Genomic DNA, 12,846 nt, shown 5'->3' on the forward strand with positions numbered 1-12,846 from the left:
TTCAAGTGGATAATGGAGAAAGAGAAGATATTTAGAGTGTTTTATAGATCTTTGGGATTTTATTTGAAGAAATAATGAATTCAGTATTCATTTAACTATGTCCAGAACTTAAAATATTTTGATCATTTTTGGATTTAATGAGGGCTCATTTGGTTGTACTAAATTCAACTGTATTATGAAGTAGAGTATCCTTAAATTTCTAATTAGACAATAGTGCAGATAATTGCCATTTAAAAGCTTATATGAATACAGAATATGAGTATTTGATACTAATTCCTAAGTATTCAAATCAAATTTTATTATATGTAGAATAGTCATTTATAAATAAATTAGACACAGCACTTTTTAATCTAAATGTTGTCTTTCCCACTTGATAAACATTGTGTTTGAGACTGCTTTCTTGAAATAAGAATATATAACTTTATATCCAAAGGAATGTGTTTCAGATGCCATTTTCTTCTTTGTAGAAAGTTCTATACTTCTGTCTCCTAGGCTAGCAAAGATAATATTGGATTGAAAACACTAAATTTCTATATGTTAAAGTTTGGATTCTTTAATAAATTGAGATTTCTTTGGGGAAGGTAATGATTTTTAAAATAATAACTATTTCAAAAAGGCTTTTCTCCTGGAAACATTAACAACTTTTTAAAAACTGTTGTTAATAGTTTCATATTGGTTTGTGAACAATTATTGAGTTTGTATAATGCGCAGTCTACTAAGTAAAGATTAAGAGAATGAGATGGAATATCATCATATCAACATTAAACCATTGAGGTCCAGATGCATAGGATCTCCCCAAGGTTGAAGTTAAGATAGGAGAATTGAGAATCCCTCTTTGTCATCAGCAGCAATCCAGTACTGGGGATGGGGCAGGAGCATACAGAGCGATCCACACAGGGACTGCTGAAAATAGAGCAGAAACACTGAGAAAAACCTTCTAGCATCCCATTCCCAGTGTAAAACACAAAAAACATGAGTCAGCTGCTGGAGGAATCTAGAACCTAAGGTGCGCTGAAGGGCTTAGATCAACCACAAAATACCAAATCCAACTTAGCTATTGACTTAACACCGGTAAGAATCTCCAAAAAGAAGCAGCATCATGCCCTTTTTAGGCATACATGTTATTTACCTCATATTATACAATATTATAATATATAGTGATAAGGAATATATAAGCAAAATGTACAAAATCTTTATGGATACAGTTTTAAGATTTTATTAAAAATGTGAAAGAAGATATTCCTGAATATAGAGATGTACTATTCAGATAATTAAAAAAAACCTTAATATATAGCAGATTATAGTTCTCCCTAAAATGACCTATAGACTTAGTACAGTTGATTTAAAAATGACCAATATGTTTGACATGGCATTTCTAAAATTTCAATGCAAATGTTTAAAACTAGCTAAGTAAAAGGGTGCTTTATGGTTATTTGGTAAGACAAAGATGGAGTTGAGCAGAGAAAAAGGGACCATTTCTCTTTTATTATTGTTGTTGCAATTGTCTGGTGAATGCATGGGGAAAAATGAAGTTGGATCCTCACCTCACACAAAGTACATTTAAAATTAAAAAAAAAATGTAAATATGTAACTATATTAAGGGCTCAAAATACAAGAAACCATATTCATAATATTTACAAGGATTTCTTTATACAGGTTAAAAAATAAAGCAATAGAAAATAATCATAGATCATACAACACTGACATTGCAAACTTCTATTTGTTAAAAAGCTCTTTAAGGAAAGTGAAAAGCAATGCCACAAAGTCTCTTGGAACATGTTTAACTGTTGAAGGATTTGTTACTTCCCAGAATGTAAAAAAGAACATTTATGAATCAACATGTAAAGAAAACAAGCACTAGAAAAATAATGAAAAAAAATTCAAAGAAGAGAAAGCAAAATTGCCAATAAACTTTGAGAGATATGAATGTGTGTGTGTGCACATCAGTATGTAATCATATGTGATATAGGATGATCAGGATAATGTAGAATAAAACCTGTGTTAAAAGAAGGTGCTACTTTCTACTCACCAAATGAGCATCTTTTAGAAGGCAGATGTTGGTAACAGCAGTTATGAAGTAGCAAGCACTCTAAAACTCTGTCACTGCAGGTAGAGTGTTGATTAGTACAACCACTTCGGGAAACTGAATGCACCTACCTCAAAACTTAGAGACTAGACTCTTAGTTGTCTGATAGAGAAAACCCTCTATACCTCTGCACTGCACCAGCTAATCTATAATATATATGAAATGAATGTAAATGTCAACATATTTTCTGTTTGTCTTGCTCTAAACTTGAAACTATTTAAATATCCATTAAGAGTATGAGTAATTTGTCATTAATTCATACAATGGACTATTTTTAACAATAAAAATAAATTACAGCTACATATATAATGAGTAAAAGAAAGAAGTCACAGAAACATACATACAGATTCCATTTACGTAAGACACAGAAGTATGCAAAACAAAATACTATATTGTTTAGTGGTGGTTAAAAAAGGGAAAATATAATTTGTAGACATTAATGTACATCTTTACCTCTGCTGGATGGGGGGAGGATGAGATTCACGAAGAAAAATAGTGATTTCTGAGGTGTAGCAAACCTGGCCTGGATACCATCATATTGTTACTGTCATAAGGCTTTATTTTATTACTTTTCACAGTGTATACGCACATTTTTACGTAGTCTTTGTTTGCTGCATGTTATTTTTAATTTACACTTGGTAACTTTTTCATACAATAATATATGCTTGCTTATGTAAATATTGCATAAAATATAAATTTATATACATTTAATAAATTATACTTATTTATATATAGTGTATGAACATTTTAGCTATTAATTCACATATCACTGTGAATTTTTAAATTTTCAACTATATAGTTTAATGTAAATAAATACACTTAGTGTTAAGTAGTACTTAAATATAAAATACAATATGTCAAATAAAAGTATAAATGTATGTAAAACAAAAAGACAGCCTATGGAATGGAAGAAAATATTTGCAAAATATAAGACTTGACAAGGACTAAATTTCCAGAGTATACAAACAGCTCATACAACTTAATAATAAAAAAACAAACAACCCAATACAAAAATTGTCAGAAGACCTAAACAAGCAATTCTCCAGTGAAGACATACAAATGGCCGATAGGCATATGAAAAAATGTTCAATATCACTAAATAGCAGAGAAATGCAAATCAAAACTACAGTGAGGTATCACCTCACACCAGTCAGAATGGCCATCATTCAAAAGTCCACAAATGATAAATGCTGGAGAGGCTATGGAGAAAAGGGAACCCTCCTGCACTGCTGGTGGGAATGTAGTTTGGTGCAGCCGTTATAGAAAATCGTATGGAGATTCCTAAAGATATTAAAAATAGCCTTACCGTATGATCCAGCAGTCCCACTCCTGGGCATATATCCAGAGGGAACCTTCATTCAAAAAGATACATGCACCCTGATGTTCATAGAAACATTATTTACAATAGCCAAGATATGGAAACAACCTCAATGTCCATTGACAGATGACTGGATAAAGAAGCTGTGGTATATTTATACGATGGAATACTACTAAGCCATAAAAAATGATAAAATAATGCCATTTGCAGCAACATGGATGGACCTGGAGATTGTCATTCTAAGTGAAGTAAGCCAGAAAGAGAAATAAGAATATCAGATGATCACTTATATGTGGAATCTACAAAAAAAAAAAAAAAAAAATGACAAGCGAGCTTATTTACAAAATAGAAACAGACTCATAGACATAGAAAACAGTTTTATGGTTTTTGGGGGGGAAGGGAGTGGGAAGAAATAAATTAAGAGTTCGAGATTTGCAGATACTAACTAATGTATATAAAATAGATAAACAGCAAGTTCATACTGTGTAGCACTGGAAACTATATTCAATATCTTGTAGTAACATGGTGAAAAAGAATATGAAATGTATATGTGTGACTGAAGCATTATGCTATACACCAGAAACTTACACAACATTGTAAACTGATTATTTCAATAAATATATATAAGATAATTCCATCCTTTACTAAAAAAGTATAAATGTTTGAAGTTATATAAACATTCTTTTATAGTTAATTTATAGCTATTGAGTGTGTACTAAATGCAAGGACTACTGGTATATAGGCACGTAGAGTTTAGTGTAAAATACGGTTGAAAACACAAAACACTTGCCTGAAAATTTAAAAATAAAAATAATTAGATATATTTAATAAATAAGAGCATCTTAGCAAAAAGTACTTTTAACACTAGTTGTCATTTAATCATATTAATGACAAAACCATATATCCATTATTTTCTTTGAAACATGGAAGATGTCATTTTAAGAAATATTAGAGTTAATTATATATAAGTATTCATTGTAGCTTTGTAAATTTGTGATTATTCTTATTCATGTATGGATATCTAGCATAAAATCCTCTACCATATTCATATTTTTTCTTTAGTGAAATAGGCTAAAAGATATAGAGTTAGTTAAAATTTCTCCATAAAAATGAATAAATTTGGGGCTAAAAATCTGACATGGGTTATAAAGACATTACTAGAAATGGAAGCAGAATAAATCAGATGGACTGACACATTGTTTGAGGAAACTGCTATGTGAACTCCCACAAAAAATATGTCATGCTGACTTTCATGGAGAAAATAATCTGAGCTCTGTGGGTGACAGTTTTGGGGGTGGATAGAGGAAACAATTTTCAAAATATTACATGTTCTACCAATAAAATTATTCTACATGTGCTGAAGAGTTCTTCTGGATATGGTAATGTGATTTGACTGTAAAACAATGAATATGAGAAAGAATGCACACGCATACCTACAGGATCCTTTAGTGTTATTTCCTTAGACTGAGATGTGGACAACAGTTGTTAGAAAACATATATGCTGTATGTCTTCAGTGCCATATGAGAATACTTTCAAAAGGTAAAGCTCTATGCCATTTCACTAGTGGGGAAATTAGGCTCTTCCGCTAGTGTGGCTCCCATCTGTTGTAGCTGTGCAGTAGTAGCAGGACTGTGTTTACATCAAGCATGCACAGTGTAGTAACAGGAATCCAGTGATTGAATTTAGCATTTTGGTATCACTGCCAATACTTTCTGGTTGTGAAAACTTACAAAATTGCTATAAATTATGTTTAATAAGGGAGTATTTCCATGGGGTGTAATTTGCTTGAAGAAACTTTGGAACATAGCGTATCTGTTACTCTGTGAATCTTATTTTGTAACACCACACTTTTTACCTTTTACTCTTCAATGCTCAAAGCTGTCAGAAGCCCTACTAGCAAAAGCAACTAATTGCATTCTCTATCTGCAAACCTAGTCAAGAAAGGGCAAACTAGCTTTCTCTCAGAAGTAGAAAATCATCTCCAAAAGGCAGAATCCAGCACAAAAATAGTTTTTATTAGTGTCCTCCCCACCAACACATGCTTTTTAAATGGTTTTAATTAAGGTGGTTCTAAGGGAGAAAGCTTTATAGTTTATAAAGTATGGCAATAAGGGATGTAAGTATTTGATGCACCTTAACATAGCCTTAAAAATTAATGAACCAGACTGTAAAAGCAGCAATTGTTTAGCAGTAGAAGTATACTTAGCAGAATGCACAACAAACCTACACACAATAGTTAACACTTGGCTGGAAAGAAGAGTAATGATTTAAATATAAAACTTACCACAGATATGTAACATTATATCTGATGAAAGTTCCTTTCAGAAACAATTTGAAGCATCAGTGATAAAAAATAATTTGGGTATTAATTTGATGTATATGAGATGTTTTTACCCCTTAAATAGAATCTTTTTAGAATTCCTCTGTTTAATCAACTAAGGATGGATACTGGTCATAGGCTAAATTTCAATATATCATATTATTATAGTTAGTATAATAATATAGATTGAATTTGGCATATATATGCATAAAATTATATAAATGTACTCCCTACATGTATGCAAATGTACACATGTACACGAAAGATAGTTCCTCTCATACAACTAATATACACTTCTATTTGATACAAGTTCTTTCTAACTAAAATCTGGTACTTACTAGAAAAATAATTATTTCTAGTATGCGATCTTAAAACATTTCAGGAAGTTTTATAATCTTGTGACCTGTGAAAAGTTCTTTTATGTATTTAAAATTGTAATCATGTAAAGCAACCTGGATGCATTCACATATAATTAATCAAAAACAGTGCATGCTATATACTGATTTTTTTAATAAAAAATCTATTTTTGAGCAGCACTATATCAAAATTTGAAAATTTTGAGGAGACTGAAAAGTAATATACTTTTAAAAATAAAAATAATGATATTTTCCTGTAAATGATGAGCACTATGCTTAATGGATTGTTATTAAAAATTAGGGCATTCAGAGATGTGATTTGAAAAGTGGTGTGTGAGACAGAGATGAGAAACCTCTAATATTCAGTGATGAGTGCTGTGCTAATTAAACTGCACAATCAAGTAATGTCAAGGATTTAACGATTATTATGCAGCTGCTTCAGAATGAGTGTGGAAAATGAGTGAGGATTAGTTATTGTTTACTGCGTGTTAACCCCTTTAAAACTTACATATACTCAAGCTGAATAGTAAGCAAGCAGGAGAGTAAGAAGAAAGCACTACAGGCTAGCCCATTTTCTCCCCAGTTGGAAACCCCTCTTTCCATCTTAATCCAGTCTTCTTATTTGGTCACTTGAGTTTTTTTCTTCAGTACCAATCTACTATTTCATTAAATGTTGTGGTTGGCAATTACTCCTCAGTTTCAAATTCCAAAAATTATGGCTATTACAAGGTACTAGCCTCCAAATCCCATTTAAGACCCAAGAGTTCACCACAAACCCACCGTACAAAATTCCTTTACAAGTATAAAATGCAGCAAGATAAAACAGGTGCTTAGAATACCATTTGACTGTGATTCTCTCTCTCCACTTGCGTTAGTGGCTTTAGTAAACTTTTTTTTTTTGGGGGGGGTGGCAATCCTTAGTAGAGAAAACATTTTTTTTTTAATGTAAGGCAAAATTGCTTTATTATTTGCAGCCATAAAGTTGGTGGTTACATTTTGCCTTAGCCATTGAAGACTTGAACATCTTTATCATGCATATTTATGAAAAGGTGAACTGCAGACGAAGTTGAAAATCCCTCACATTTCTTCAGAATGACTGGGTACCAGAAATTTTAGCTGTAAACAAAGAACTTGGTTCATTAATGGGTTTTTAGCTTATGACATCAAAGCAAAATCCAGAGAAGAAAAAATTGACAAGCTGTTCTTTATTAATATTAAATAACTATCTGCTCTGAGGAAGACACTGTTAAAATAATAAAACTGCAAGGCAGATACTGGTAGAAAATATTTGCAAAACACATATTTGATAACTCATATACAACATATATAAAGAACTCTTAATCCACGATAAGAAAACAGCCCCATTTAAAAATGGGCAAAAGATCTGAACAGTCACTTCATCAAAGAAGACATACAGATAGTGAACAAGCACATGAAAAGATACTTAGTATCTTTTGTCATTAAGGCATTGCCAATTAAAACAGCAATGAGATGCTATTAGGATGGCTAAAATCAAAAAACTTATGAATTACTGGTGAGGATGCAACAACTGAAACTCATTCATTCCTGTGGACATTTTGGAAGACTGTTCTATCGTTTCTTATGAAGCTAAAACATAATTCTATAGTATAATCCAGCAGTCACTCTTCTAGAGATTTCCCCAACTGATTAGAAAAATTATGTCCCAAGAAAAATATTCTGTGAATCTTTATAGACATTTTATTCATAATCAAAACAAACTGAAAGCAACCAATATGTCCTGTAATAGGTATTGAATGGATAAACAGCCTATCGGTGCCTCAATGCAATAGAATATTTTTCAGTGTTAGGAAAGAATGAGCTGTTAATCCATGAAAAGACATGGATGAATTTTAAATTCCTATTGCTAAGTGAAAGATGCTATAAAAGGATACATGCTGTATAATTCTAGTTATATGGCATACTGGAAAATGCAAAATTATAGACTATGGAAATATCAGTATTTTCATCGGTTTCAGGGGCAAGGAGAAAGTTGAATAGATGAAACATGGGATTATTTTTAGGACAGTTTTTGTAAGTATTTAATGGTGAATACATGTTACTACACATATGCCAAAACACATAGAAATTTAATGAACAGAGTGGACATTGATACATGTAAACATAAAATTGGAGGAGGATCAGGCATCCCAGGATGGAATAAGAAATTGACCACCACTCTAATTCATTATAAATGCTTGTAACAATATCATGGAAAAAGGGATTTAGGGGGAAAAAAAATGCTGACCTAATTAAATTTGGAAATGAGTAGAGTCTATATATAAGCACTGTACTTTAGGTGATAAATTTGTTTCCATAGGGGGTGCATGTTAACAATTCTGATACCACTACACATGTATAATGGATTTAAACAATTAAATTCTGCTTACTTGCAGCAGATGGGAGAGAAAAAGAATGAAATAACAGTGGAAGGAATTAGTATAAACTCATATGTAGCTAATGTAGACACATTGTTAAATAGAGAAATATTTATCAACGTGTATTTACATGTGTTGGTAAACACATATATTCCCTTGCTTTACCAGCTGAGAGGACTAAGAAGCAAGAGCACCCCAGTAACAATGAACACTCCTCGCAGCCAGATATTGGTTTCTTAATATCATTCTTCAATAAAAAGAACCAGGAATCCTTGGGAAAATGGCTGATTGTAGGATGGGGTAGGAAATACACAAATTAGTGTAGAGCATTTTATAGTCCCAGAAAATAAGTTCTCAAAAAAATTTTTTCCACAATGTTGGGGATATGTCGAAAGGACACAGGAGCCAACTGAAATGCTCCCTATCTCCAAAGCTGAACAATTTGAACAATAAAATTAAGTAGCACCGGATTATCACCTAAAGTTTAAAATAAATATGAATCCATCCTGATATAAATGATTAGCTAAATGAATAAATTGAGGTAAGACAAATCTATGCAGAAAATTTCCAGACAATTTATATAGATATTCTACCCTCAAGGAGAGGAGAGTAACTTCCTGTTCCCTAAGTGTGAGTTGTGCATGATGACTTCATTCCAATACAGTATGACAAGACACGTTTTTAAAAAGAATAACTTTAGAGTGAAGAAACTTGACTAACACTACTTCTGTCAGTTGATCAAGGTTAACATCAGCAGTGATAAGTCGTGTCTATCTTACGGACTCTTGACATAATAAGATGAAAATGACACTTTACCCCTATGGTCTTTCATGAGAAACCCATAAACTGAGGTTAATCACTAGAAAAAACACTAGGCAAATCCCAAATAAGGGGCATTGTACAAAATACCTGACCAGTACTCCTCAAAACTGTCAAGATCATCATCAAAAACAAGAAAGTCTGAGAAGCTGTCATAATCAAGAGGAGTCTTATGAAACATGAATAATAATGTGAAATGTGGTATCCTAGATGGACTCCTAAAACCAAAAAAGAACATTAGTTAAAAACTAAAGAAATTTGAGTAAATGGTATAATGTAATGTATCAATATTGGTTGGTTCTTTAATTATGATGAGTAATCCATACTAATATAAGATTTTAAAAATAGAGAAATTAGTTGAGAGATTATATGGGAACTCTGTAAAATCCTTACAATTCTTCTATAAATCTAAAACTGTCCCAAAATATAAAGTTTATTTTAAACAATAGAATCAAAATAGGAAAATAATTTTGTAGTTTTAATATTATGAATATTCTGCACACATTAGTGACAAATTAAGCAATATACATACCCCTTAGATTTTTTAAGGTGTCTTTTGCATGTGGATTACCTTCCCAATTTCCTTATTACAGCTACATCAGTGTTTATTTACTTAAAAAGAATCAAGTATTTATTCTTTGAGAGCACATTGTTAATTAGGATGTTTTGGAAATTTTCAACTGATGCTATGGGTAGTGTATTTTGCCAGTAAGATTGAATTTGAAATGGTTGGGATAATAATTAAAACTTCCTGTAAGCATATTAATACATTTAGAATGATAACTTGGTAGTGCACATATAGTTAAAATGAAGGATTGTTGGTGCTTAGCGCCTAACTGGAGAGCATAAACTCTGTGGTTGATGATCACTATTTTTTATTTCTTACCTTTCAAAATTGACGTGGTGATTCCAGGTTTAGCATGTTCATTTAACCAATTATGTGATTCAAATTCGATAATGTGAAAACGGCAAAGTGTTCTCTAGGGTCACTGGCATATCTGCTTGTACAGCTTCTGAAATAGCTTCCACATTTGAGAACTTTTGGATGACTTTCTAAAGGCCTTTATATATTGTTTATAGCCTGTTGAATTTTGAAAACATGCTAGAGAACTAGAAGCAGTTTAACAGTTTGTATGCCCCTTGTGTGTTTTGCACGGCTATTTTCAGAAGATTGAATGAGACTTTCCCTAATATACGATGCTTCTTCACTCTGCTGGTGCTGAAGAATACAATTGACCTTGCTCTTTTAAGTACGATATAGCCAGCTATCGTTATGAAGTAATTTTATTTTCTCATCAGATTTGCTGCTCCGCAGTATGTTTAGTGACTACCAAATCCCTGCTCTGGATTCTTAATTGCTCTTTGTTTATAACTGTCTTATGTCATATCATATTTTGCCTTGTGTACAGTTATTTCCCATTTGATCAATTTTAAGCTTTCTTACTGAATTGTTTCTAAGATCTTACAGGAGTAGTTAGTATGTTTCTTATTTTATTACCTGGAGTGCCTTAACACAATGATTCAATGTAATTATTAAAATTTTTGTCTGACTGGAATATACTATGTAAACATATTGATAGTTCCAGTTTTTTTCCATAGATGAAAGCATAGTATGGTTTGATGAAAGGAGTACTAAACTAAGAATGTTCATTCTAGATCTGTCACTGACTTCGGGGAAGACAAAATACTAGGAAATAAAGAAGAAGGGGTTGAAGTACATGATCTCTAAAGTTCTTTCACAAATTTAAATTTATATAATTTTAAGATATCCTTCTGAAACATATCACTACAACCTTAAAGACAGGCTATAAAAATCTCAGAAAATACTATGAAATGGTTTGTCTAGAAGCTCTCCAGCTCTCCCCTCAGTCATTCGGCAGTAGGGAAGAATGTACTGTTTTCATGGTTATCACACTCAGCTTTCTCACTCATCTGGGAGAAGATCCAATAAAGTTGGCTATTGGTGTATAACTTTAACATTTTTTCCCATCTCTCTATAGTAAAATAAACCTTTGCATAACCCCAAGGATTCCTGCTTTATAATAACAAGAAATTATTCCATGTGTGGCCTTTGACCTTGAGCATGGCCTTGACAGCCTTTTATTTGAAATTACATTATTTTGCCTACATGAAGTTCATAGTTTTCTCTTATACATTTGTACTTTTTTAACTTTGAAAACTGGCTCAAATATTTTTTGAATCATGAAAGAACATAGATCATGAAAATAATAAATTTTTGAGATTTACACTGGAATGTTGTGTTTTGACAACAAAAAATGCTGTAACTGTCACTTTAAAATTAAAGATATTGTTTAATATCTTTCATAACTGACTTAAAAGCTTACATCTAACACAAACCTTATTGATATATAAACTATTTAAACTATTTTATTTGTACCCAGGAATGTATAAAACTATTCTTATATGACATACATGCATTCAGCAGTTCTAAAAGCCAGAAGCAACTCATGTCTTTTGAATTGGAAATGTGTTGCCACAATTTTCTCTCTATATATATGTTTATTTTAATTGAGGAAGTGTGTTGTTTATTTTTTATATGGTGCTTTAATAGTTTATATACTGGCACAAGGAGTATCAGTCTGGCAATGGAGTTTAAGTGTTCTCTCAAATTGTATTTACCTATCTCATAAACTACTTAACACTAATTTAAAAATGCTTGTAAGTAGTTTAACAATTTTTAAAAAAAAAGTTTCTGACAAAACAGTATATTGTTTATAATAAAATCAAACCCTCTTGAATCAAAGATGTCAGTTCTAATAGGATTAGTATTACATTTTTCTCAAGCCTTTTTTAAGTACCCTATTTTCATGGAAATCAGTAATAATTCATGAATAGGTAACTGGGCTGAAGCTCTTATCTTTAGTGTTTGACTATAAAGGATAAGTGAGAAACTCATTTATTTAGGAAGAACAAAATATAGTTTGCTAATCCTACTGAGTTTTTTTTTTTCAAAGTCAGGTTTCACATATTTAAAGAATTTTGACATCTCATGTCTTTTGCCTTAAGCTATGTGTGAGGTTTCTGTCATTGACTCTATTGATGGAGTCTTTGAAGTATTAATATTTCACCTTCCTAGAATACTCCAGATACTTGCATTTATGCTCTTTAGTCCAGATTATGATGTATAACATGAAATGCTGTCAATTTTAATATAATTACCAAGAATATTTCACCTTGAATGAAACAAACAAAAAAAAGATAACTAATTTTTACTTAGTCAAATTACTTTGAATTTACAAATAAACAAAAAAGTTTACTTTTAGGAAATAACAGAATGAAAGTTCTTTCATATAGATTTTAATTTGTAATATTATTATTAATTCCAAGGCCTATCATTGACTCTCTTGTTTTTTAAATATATTCTCACATTATTTTTGTAATGATTTTTAAAATTCATTTTCCACTGAAAATATCTTTTGAAATAAATTTGTTATAATTTTTGAATTTTAAATTGTGATAAATTAGCATAAATTTGCCATCTTAATCACTTTTAGTATATAGTGCAGTAGTGTTAAGTACATTCGTATAG

This window comes from Camelus ferus, chromosome 12, assembly GCF_009834535.1.
Source record: "Camelus ferus isolate YT-003-E chromosome 12, BCGSAC_Cfer_1.0, whole genome shotgun sequence".
NCBI lineage: Eukaryota > Metazoa > Chordata > Mammalia > Artiodactyla > Camelidae > Camelus > Camelus ferus.